The sequence below is a fragment of the Cydia strobilella genome, chromosome 4 (genome assembly GCF_947568885.1).
Source record: "Cydia strobilella chromosome 4, ilCydStro3.1, whole genome shotgun sequence".
Lineage (NCBI taxonomy): Eukaryota > Metazoa > Arthropoda > Insecta > Lepidoptera > Tortricidae > Cydia > Cydia strobilella.
In genome coordinates this window covers 1,990,557-2,001,819 of record NC_086044.1, presented here as the reverse complement: position 1 = coordinate 2,001,819, position 11,263 = coordinate 1,990,557, and the positions used below count along the sequence as shown (strand labels likewise).

The following is an 11,263-nucleotide window of genomic DNA, read 5'->3' as shown; positions in this document are numbered from 1 at the left end:
TATTTAGTACTAGCTTTTGCCCGCGACTTCGTCTGCGTGAAGTTAGTAATTTGGGTAGCTTATTTTTTATCCAATCTGCTTTTTATCAATTCCCCATACAAGCTTCCATCCCCCTTTTCACCCCCTTAAAAGATGATTTCTGGGATAAAAATTACCCTATTTCCTTCCCCGGGACTTAAACCATACCAAATTTTAACTAAATCGGTTTAGCGGTTTAAGCGTGAAGAGGTAACAGACAGACAGACAGACACACTTTCGGATTAATAATATTAGTATGGATTTGTTGCACACTAGGAACATGTGTGTGAACAAACAGAAATAAGTTTTTGGCGAAAATTTAATTTTTGGTACATGCTTTTATCGCTGACTATACTTTTCTTAACACAGGCAGGTGTGTCTCACTCTGCGATTTCGTCGCGTCGCTACAAGTACCTGCGGCCGCCTCAATTTTGAGGTTTTGCCACAGTAATTGCCGCACACCGCTATGGAACGGACGCCTGCACGCGCTTGCGCCGCCTTGGGCGTAGTAGTCGCGTTCTGTTAGGGAGTGAATCTTCTGTACCTACTACTATTATAATATTCTGTGGCACAGGCAACTAATACTCATCAAGACAATTCTAAAAACCCCAAACACAATTAGTTCCATGCGGCGGTTAAAGGGCTCTTTCACATATCAAAACTTCTATGAAATTATGACGTATAAATAACACTTGCACTGCGTATGCTATCAGCGGACTTTTCTTTGTCTAAATTTTATATTAAAGGAAAAAATTGAAAAAGTTACACTTCCGGCAGGATTTGAACCTGCAACCTCCGCAATCCGTGCGTTGCTCTTAACCAATTGAGCTACGGAAGCCTACCAGAACCTTGCAAATCTTTCCATTCCTTCCCTTATTTTTTTTAGTCTAACTGTAATACCAAAGATGGATACAGTCTACGGAAAAAACGTGCCCCGAAAATCAAGAAAATTTGATTCTCGATCAGATGGCGCCACTACCTTTGGCCTACTCTCATATAGAGGGCGTTGACAGTTTCGTTTGTTATTTAACAATTTTAACGCATATCAGTGAAAGAACATAGTTCAAAATCATATAAAAATAATTAATACAAATTAAAAACAACATTTATCCATATTTAAATACATTTTATCGTATTTTTATAAATCTTCATTTTTAGTTTTAAAGTGTGTCGATAGATGGCAGTGAATTTACTGTGGTTACAAAATTTACTATGACAGTACCGCTCTATCTTATTATATCCTCTTTGGTAATACATATGAAGTTGGTCAAACCAAATTGTCAGTACACTAAAAAAAACTACACTCATCCTTTTCTTTTAGGTGCTAGTACTAGTGTAAGACAACGATAGTACGATTCTCTCTGTCTATGTTTGAAATGAGGGCTATCGTTCTTTGCTCACTAGTTGGCGCCTCTGGTGGTCCAAAAGACTAAAGAACAGCTGTCAGTCATTGAAGTGACAAGTGACATTTGACATTTCGAACTATGGAAAACACCACCATCTACACTAGCGCCCCTAGCGGCGAATTCATACGCGTTAGCCCTCATTGAAATGAGATAGTCCTTTAACAAAGTATAGCCAAAACTCACCAGCATCAAATATGTAAAAACTGAGCACCGGATACGAGAGCAGGAACTCCGATATACTTTTACAGTAGGCCATAGTGTCGTCTCTGTCTCTCGCCATGTTCAGCACATACAGGCTCCTTGTCTTGAAGTCTGAGAGGAGCAGGTAGTTGGCGCTGGCGTCTAGCATGGCCTGCAAATAAAATAAAATGTGACGTTTTCAATAAAAAGGTACATTGTCGCTTGTCGATAAGGTTGATTTCTAATTGAAGCTATATGGAAATAGCGCCTTACTGACAAGCGACAATAAGTACCCTGTTGGTTGAAAATGGCACAAATATTCTAATTCGGTGTCAGAAATTATGCAAAATTGAACTTTATCACTTTGAATTAAAGTTCAAAATCATTATGGGAAATATAGTTCGTCAAGCAAATCTTGTCAGTAAATAAGAATAAAAAAACTATACTCATCCTTTTCTTTTGGGTGCTAGTATTAGTGTAAGACAAAGATAGAATGATTCTCTGTCTATGTTTGAAATGAGACAGTCCTTTGACAAACTATATATTTTCACTGCCTTATAAAACTTAACAAGCCTCTATTATTTCATTTGTGTTTTATCTCTTTCTAACAAACACATTTCATAGTTACCGATAAGAGCTATAAATTTTAACAGCATTTTATTAAGATTTCACTAACGCCTTTATACCGCCACGACTATTTTATATAACATACAATTAAAACTTTATTAGAATGTATTAAAGTTCATTTTATACTGTAACCTTTGTCGGCTATGGTCGACTGTACTGTGGCAGTCAAATTTACATGTCAATAAAACTTTTTTTTTTATACCACGTCGGTGGCAATCAAGCATACGGCCCGCCTGATGGTAAGCAGTTACCGTAGCCTATGGACGCCTGCAACACCGGAGATATTACACGCGCGTTGCCGACCCTAACACTCCTCTCCCTCGTTGAGCTCTGGCAACCTTACTCACCGGCAGGAACACAACACTATGAGTAGGGTCTAGTGTTATTTAGCTGCGGTTTTCTGTAAGGAGGAGGTACTTCCCCAGTTGGGCTCTGCTCTAGATCTGGAATGACATCCGCTGTCCTGTGCCCTACCACACAAAGCGAGATGTCATTCACAGTGCCCATACCTCTCTTTTGGACGTAGTTAAGGGCATATCCGGGTCACACATTTACAGTAGTATCATTTGTTTTGTCTCTACAGTTAAGATGTAAGGTTAGGATATTTTTTATAGCTATTTTCGATACAAGTGCGAAAAAGAGGGAATTCGAAACGAGTGGCGATAAATTAAAACACGACGTGTGTTTTAAATCGACACGAGTTGCGAATTACCCTTTCGCACGTGTATCGAACAACGTTTTACAGTACATATGGCCCTTTAAACTTTCGACATATGCACGAAAAGTGCACTTTACGCACTAGTGCGAGAAAGTAGCACCATATGTACTGTAAAACATTATGTTAAGGATATGTCTAAGGTTGACTGGTAGAAATTGCCTTAAGGCATTAAGTTCGCCTTTAGTACACTAAGTTTTTCTTTAGTGCAATAAAGTATAAATAAATAAACTAAACATGTCAAAGTCCCCAAGCTCAAATAACACGAATAAGATTCCAAGTGTGTGTGTGTGTGTGTGTGTGTGTGTGTGGTGTTCGCGTCCGTACTTCCATAGAATAGATTTCGTACAAAGACGTTTACTCAATATCACGCTAGATGTCGCTGACCCGACCGTGCAACTAGATAACGATATTCTTATCGGGTTTGTGTGTAAGGTTTCGCCGCTATCTTACTCAATACCAATTACCTCGTATCTGCAACACTCATTTGATGACATAAACACCCGTATTCCGAATGAAAGAAAAGCGATATTTCCATCAAATGATTGTTGCAGATACGAGGCTGAGTAAGGAGTAAGTATAGCGACGATTTGAAAATTGTATATAATGTATTGGCTTTATTAATGGTTCTTTCATTTCATTCTATCTCAAGTAAAGAGCGCCCTTTTTGAAGTTAGGAGTACATACAGTAGGCTCTCCAAGCCCTAATGTGTCACCTTGAGGCCAAGGGAGGGCTCTGCGCCCAGGGTTGGGGTGAAGGTGATGGTCTGGAGGCAGTTCCACGATTTGCAGGACCAGATCTTGATGATGGTGTTGTTTTCCGCGCCGGTGACGGCGAATTTCCAAAATTGGACGCTGAAAAAATACGAATTCTAGATGGCATAAAAAAACTATATAATAGGGAATATTACGCGAAACTCTGCGTAGGTGACTCCGCCTGGATGCATACAGTATGTATAAGTTACTCTAAGGTTTACTAAAAAGGCTAGTGCTGCACTCTGGCGGTAGAACATTGCAGTAATATCCCATATTAACAATCTAACACTTTAAACTCTCGCGTTTCGTACACATAATTAATGTCATTAAGGGGTCTAATAGACTTACTCGGTGTCTGTGTTGTTGTGGTTGTCGAGGAAGGCGAGGCAGGAGAGCGGCGCGCCGTCGTGCGGCTGCCACTTGTGCAGGCAGCGCGGCGCGCTCTCGTTGTGTGTGTACACCTGCAACACAAAATAAACGTTGTTCCTTTATTCATTATAGTTCACTCAAGTGTTGTATAATAAAACCATTATAGTTCACTGAAGTGTTGTATAATGAAAACATTATAGTTCCGTGCAGCGAGCACGGAACATACCTAGTATACATACCTGGTAGAACATGACGAGGCCGTCGGCGGCGGCGGTGGCGAGCGCGGTGCCGTCGGGCGAGAAGGCGGCGTCCACGACGGGCGCGCCGTGCTCGCTACATACCTGGTAGAACATGACGAGGCCGTCGGCGGCGGCGGTGGCGAGCGCGGTGCCGTCGGGCGAGAAGGCGGCGTCCACGACGGGCGCGCCGTGCTCGCTACATACCTGGTAGAACATGACGAGGCCGTCGGCGGCGGCGGTGGCGAGCGCGGTGCCGTCGGGCGAGAAGGCGGCGTCCACGACGGGCGCGCCGTGCTCGCTACATACCTGGTAGAACATGACGAGGCCGTCGGCGGCGGCGGTGGCGAGCGCGGTGCCGTCGGGCGAGAAGGCGGCGTCCACGACGGGCGCGCCGTGTTCGCTACATACCTGGTAGAACATGACGAGGCCGTCGGCGGCGGCGGTGGCGAGCGCGGTGCCGTCGGGCGAGAAGGCGGCGTCCACGACGGGCGCGCCGTGCTCGCTACATACCTGGTAGAACATGACGAGGCCGTCGGCGGCGGCGGTGGCGAGCGCGGTGCCGTCGGGCGAGAAGGCGGCGTCCACGACGGGCGCGCCGTGCTCGCTACATACCTGGTAGAACATGACGAGGCCGTCGGCGGCGGCGGTGGCGAGCGCGGTGCCGTCGGGCGAGAAGGCGGCGTCCACGACGGGCGCGCCGTGCTCGCTACATACCTGGTAGAACATGACGAGGCCGTCGGCGGCGGCGGTGGCGAGCGCGGTGCCGTCGGGCGAGAAGGCGGCGTCCACGACGGGCGCGCCGTGCTCGCTACATACCTGGTAGAACATGACGAGGCCGTCGGCGGCGGCGGTGGCGAGCGCGGTGCCGTCGGGCGAGAAGGCGGCGTCCACGACGGGCGCGCCGTGCTCGCTACATACCTGGTAGAACATGACGAGGCCGTCGGCGGCGGCGGTGGCGAGCGCGGTGCCGTCGGGCGAGAAGGCGGCGTCCACGACGGGCGCGCCGTGCTCGCTACATACCTGGTAGAACATGACGAGGCCGTCGGCGGCGGCGGTGGCGAGCGCGGTGCCGTCGGGCGAGAAGGCGGCGTCCACGACGGGCGCGCCGTGCTCGCTACATACCTGGTAGAACATGACGAGGCCGTCGGCGGCGGCGGTGGCGAGCGCGGTGCCGTCGGGCGAGAAGGCGGCGTCCACGACGGGCGCGCCGTGCTCGCTACATACCTGGTAGAACATGACGAGGCCGTCGGCGGCGGCGGTGGCGAGCGCGGTGCCGTCGGGCGAGAAGGCGGCGTCCACGACGGGCGCGCCGTGCTCGCTACATACCTGGTAGAACATGACGAGGCCGTCGGCGGCGGCGGTGGCGAGCGCGGTGCCGTCGGGCGAGAAGGCGGCGTCCACGACGGGCGCGCCGTGCTCGCTACATACCTGGTAGAACATGACGAGGCCGTCGGCGGCGGCGGTGGCGAGCGCGGTGCCGTCGGGCGAGAAGGCGGCGTCCACGACGGGCGCGCCGTGCTCGCCGGCCGCCACGCGCCCTGAAGCTGGAGTCAGAGCGCCGCCCACGCCCACGCCCTCCGTGCTCGCGAGCGCGCGGACCACGACGCTGATGTTCCACATGCGGGCTGCGAGGAAATAAACAATGGTCTAAAATAGGGGTCGCCAAAACATTTCAAACTACAGAAAGTAGTAAGTTTTACTGATTTTTCTCACGCTAAGGAGCTACATTACGGTACCTTTGTTCTCGTGTGTGGTGAGCAACAGTCGTGCTACATCATCTGGTTCAGCATCATGGTCGTCAGGGATGTAGGGACACCACACCACTCGATGCGGACCGCCGGGGGTGCCCGCGTCTTCACGTATCTCACACGCCAGGGTGCATCTATAACAAACGACGATGTTAGGACAGGTCCATTTGTTATCATTTCGTTCCATTTGGAGTTGAAACTCTAGGTCCATGGGGTCCCAGCGCGCATAAGTTGTTTGCAGAAATCGCGAAGCGTCTGGTTGACGTAACTGGTGACCGAAGAGCTGGCGGCTTTCTCGCACAACGTATCAGCATTGCGATACAGCGGGGAAATGCCGCCAGCATCCTTGTTACAATGCCTCAAGGGCCTATTTTAGATTTAAGCTAGTTATTAATTTCGTTTACGTAGTACCACTGTATATATCTTGTATGTAAATAAATGTTTATATTTTGTTAGTAAACTTACTAAATTACTTGTTGTTTCCGTGCGTAGTCAACCCTAGAGTTCGTCAGAGTGCGTCAATAGCCGGATCCACACAGAGCGAGCATACGCGCGAGGAAATTTCTTCGTGCACAAAACCGCCAGTGTGGACGTGCCTCGGCCGAGGCGGCGCGCGCCAGGCACGTGTTAAACTGTCGACACAACACGCGCGCCGGCCGAGGCACGTCTACACTGGCAGTTTTGTGCGCGAGGAAATTGCCTCGCGCGTATGCTCGCTCTGTGTGGACTCGGCTATTAAATAAATTTATTGTAACCTCGTTTTCCAAAATTGGCTCGCGCTTATGCTCGCTATGTGTGGACCCGGCTAATGATGCGTGTGACAAAGGCTACTTTTTGTTGCGCGGCGAGTCATCGTGAAACTTGTCAGAATGCAAGACAAGGGCCTGACACTCTTTGATAGAGAAAGACAGTCTTATTGCGATTCCTATAAGAGGAAAGAGAAAATAGTGCCATGCTTTGTCTTTTAATTTTTTCATGGTCGGGTTATGGCATCATAGCAAGGAGGCGATGGCGAAATACCGAAATTTATAAGAGTGAAAGAGAAAAAGGATTATGCTGCTATACATGAAACTGTCAATACATGAATATGTCTATAACCACTTGTATATAAAAATGGTATTATACCGGCCGGATAGAATATATATAAGATGCAAGAAGATCAATATTGGGCTGTAGCTGACAACTACATAAACAAGTACTTAGGTGTGTTTGTGTGTTAAAATTTCCTAATGTTTTGCTTGTATAGTAATTGTTTTTTAGGTTCCGTACCTAAAGGGTAAAAACGGGACCCTATTACTAAGACTCTGCTGTCCGTCCGTCTGTCACCAGGCTGTATTGTGTATTGACAGTTGAAATTTTAAGAGATGATGTATTTCTGTTGCCGCTATAACAACAAATACTAAAAACAAAAAAATATATGATTGTAATTTTTTTTTAGTTTTTTGCGTAATGGTAGGGAACCCTTCGTGCGCGACTTCGTCTCGCACTTGGCCAGTTTTTTTTATAAAAGAAAACCTTTTTCTGGAAACTTACACTGTGTATATATTTTATTTACCTGAGGCCACTGTCAGTAAGTTCAATCTCATGGACGTAGAAGTTGCCATGTTCGTCAATGCAGGCCAGCACCACCTGGTTCATTATGTGCGCGAACGCGAGGTCTTGCACCTACAAACACAAATGGAGCATTTTCAATGAAAAAATAAGATTAAAAAAAAAGGACCTAAAATAAAAAGATAATAAAAGGGACCTTATTGTCGATGGCGCTTACGCCGCACGGCATTGTATTTGTATCGGAGCATCGTTTATAATGGCGTAAGCGCCATCGACAATAAGGGCCCTTTTTATAGAAAATACCACAAATCTTGTTTAGAAAACTGGAATTAATACTTTATGGATAACTAATGTCATCAACAGGTCTAACGCGATTAAATTTCAATTATTTTGTGTACTAAACGCTAGAGTTTAAAGTGTTATAATACATTTATGGGTTTTTTTAAGATTACAACTTTTCTAACCTCAAAAGTAGACGTATTGACGTTTTCTTCCGAATTTTTTTTTCCATAGAAATGTTAGTAACAACAAAACTTATTTTCTACGTTAGCAACTTACAGACTACTCAAAATATGTTATATACAGTGCCTCTTGACTCCATGTGAATGGAATTCCAGTGCCGCCAGACTGCACTAGCTAAATGCTAGGGTTCCTATGATATCTAAGATTGCAATATGTAAAAGACACTATATTTCAGTGCATAGTTATAGTATGAATTATCTAAGATGATTTTTTCGGGCTTGGGCCCTAATCCGTTAAACAAAAGCCTTTATTTCTTTTAAGAGCGGTCACAGGTCACAGCATGTGCCTAAGCCATGTCGTTTAAAAAGCAACTATAGTGATAGTATTAAGGTTCAAATTCATGTGACAGCTCATTCAGAGAACAATCAGGGTGGTCTTGTTTTTGTAGATATCAAAACGTGTTAACTCCGAATAGGCTGTTTCATGAATTTGAACCATATAATTAGAATGGTAAATTTGCTTTTTAAACGGTCTTCTTCCCGTTACTTATGTCGGGGTCGGGGCTAATAGCAGTAAGCAGTGTAACCACTGCATTTTTTTTTTTAATGAAATAGGAGGCAAACGAGCAGACGGATCACCTGATGGTAAGCGATTACCGCCGCCCATGGACACCCGCAACACCAGAGGGGTTGTAAGTGCGTTGCCGACCTTTAAGATGGGAGTACGCTCTTTTCTTGAAGGTTTGAAGGTCATATCGGTCCGGAAATACCGCAGGCGACAGTTCATTCCACAGTTTAGCTGGATAAAGGAAACAATACCTTTTGTTTAACTGATTAGGGCCCTAGCCCGAAAAAATCACCTGAGATAATTCATACTTAACTTCGATTTAATTTCGGAGGAAAAATGTTACCACTACTTTAGAGGTTATAAAATTTCTAATCTGAAGAAAAAAAACGGACTAGTGTTGCTGCGCGGCGAGTGACAGTACGCGGCGCGCAGCTACCGTGACCGCTACTTATTCACTGTTAGTGCTTGACAATCGAGTCGAGACCTAGGCTCTCCGAAACATGTCGAGCGGGTGATTAAATACGCAAAATTTAAAAACTAATTACAAAAATTTCGTGTTCTGTGTTGTAAGTTAGAACTCGGGTGCCTGAGAAGGGATTAAGCATTTTTAGTACAGAAGGGTTGTTTTTGCCTTGAACACTGAAGTCTTTCAAGACCTGAGGCTTAACCCTTTTCTAGGCCACACCAATCTAGGTTTTTCCAAAACAAAACAAATACACAATCAAACCACAGGGACTAAATTGGTGATCTAATTTGAACCATAAATCTAAACACTAAGGTTTTAAATTCTACTATGCCTGAAAAAGGTTTCTCAACGGTTTATTTGGTGGTGTTAGTTTGGTGGTCTCGTAAACTATATTTATCAGGGTTACCTCTCCTTTCATTCCCTTAATGAGTGCTCTTCGGTCATTTCCCATCTCTGGGTTGTACACCACACGCACCATGCCTGTCCAAGTGCCTGGGTTCATTGTGTTTGGAGCTGTGGATTGAAGATAGAGTTAGACCAAGGAAAGTCTACAGAGATTTTAACAGTACACACAGTGCCAGTGTTATTTATACGTCATAATTCGTCGTGCGTCATAGAACACTCAAAGTGAGAGTGGGTGAATCAATGTCAATGCAACAAGACATACACAGCGGAGTTCCACAGGGGTCAGTTCTGGGCCCTGTTCTGTACATAATATATACTTTTGACTTGCCTCACTGCTTAAACTGCAATATCAGTACCTTTGCAGATGACACTAAATTATTTGCCAACCCATTGCTTGACTATGACTTGCTACAAGACAACCTGAACAAAGTATGGAACTGGTCTAAAGAATGGCTCATAAATCTGAATTCTACAAAATGTACTGTTCTGCACATAGGTAAAAACAACCCTCATTACACATATAATATGGACAACACTCCCTTAAAAGCTGTCAAGGTACAAATCGATCTGGGTGTCAAAATCACTGAGGACTTGAAATGGGAAGAACATATAACTGCAATCGTGAAGAAAGCAAAGAGCCTTATCTACCTCATAAGAAAAGCTTTTGGGAATCTGACGCCGGATATGATGCTCAAAATTCACAAAACCTATGTTAGGCCTATATTGGAGTATGCATTTCAAGTATGGAGCCCTTATTTTATCAAGGATATTGAGATGTTGGAGAAAGTTCAACGTAGTTTCACCAAGATACCGAAGAAACTCAAAAACATGTCCTATGAAGAAAGACTACAATGCTTAAAGCTCACAACCTTGAAGGAGCGCAGAGAACGCGGAGATCTGATTGAGACATACAAAATACTAACCCAACACTACGACCTTAAAGATTTCCATAAGATGCTAGAACGCAATAGTAACAACCGTCTGAGAGGTCATCAGTATAAGCTGGTGTCTCACAGGTCCTACAATAATCCTCATAGACACTTCTTGAGCAACAGAGTGGTCAACGCTTGGAACAAACTCCCAGGGGATGTAGTAGCGGCCCAAAGTGTCAATGAGTTTAAGAATAAATTAGATAAGCACAAAGCAAATTCTACTCAACACTGAGAACTTGGTTTATGACTCTGGATACAGGCATTATCAGTTGTTTAAACTGCCTGCCTGCATTACAAATAATAATAAATAATAATAATAATTTCATAGAAGTTTGACGTTTAAAATAACACCTGCGCTGCGTGTGCTGTCAAAATCTCTGCAGACTTTTCATGGTTTAACTAGTAGTATTTAATTAAAAACTACAATAGATGTCTTATATTAAAGAAAAAGTGACGAAGCCCTCCAGTGGTGAAGGCCGGATTCGAACCGGCGTCTTTAGCTATCGCAGCTAACGCCATGAACCCCTAGGCCACCCCGCCACGGCGGTGCCCGTCCGAATTTCTCGACTATATGCCATCTTAGTAAGACTAGGCGTCTTTGACCAGCTCTAAGGGCAAGCAGTGCGCGCTTGCACCTCCTCTAAACGAACTCCTTACGGATTTAGGTTGTAGCGAGAGAGACTGGCGCTGCCATCTATGAACAAGTTTGAAAACAAATCAAATTATTTTATTAAATATTTTGATTTGTGTTTTTTAAAGTAGTCACACTACTACTATATATAAATTAAAAACTGTAATAGATGTCATATATTAAAGAAAAAG

The 11,263-nt window shown here is 45.0% G+C and overlaps 1 non-coding gene across 1 annotated transcript; it reads right to left on the bottom strand.

Moving 5' to 3' along the window:
* Positions 1-783: 783 nt before the first annotated feature.
* Positions 784-856, bottom strand: Trnas-gga (transfer RNA serine (anticodon GGA)). Its single transcript has one exon. It is a non-coding gene; the product is annotated as a tRNA-Ser (tRNA).
* Between the last annotated feature and the right edge of the window lie 10,407 nt (positions 857-11,263).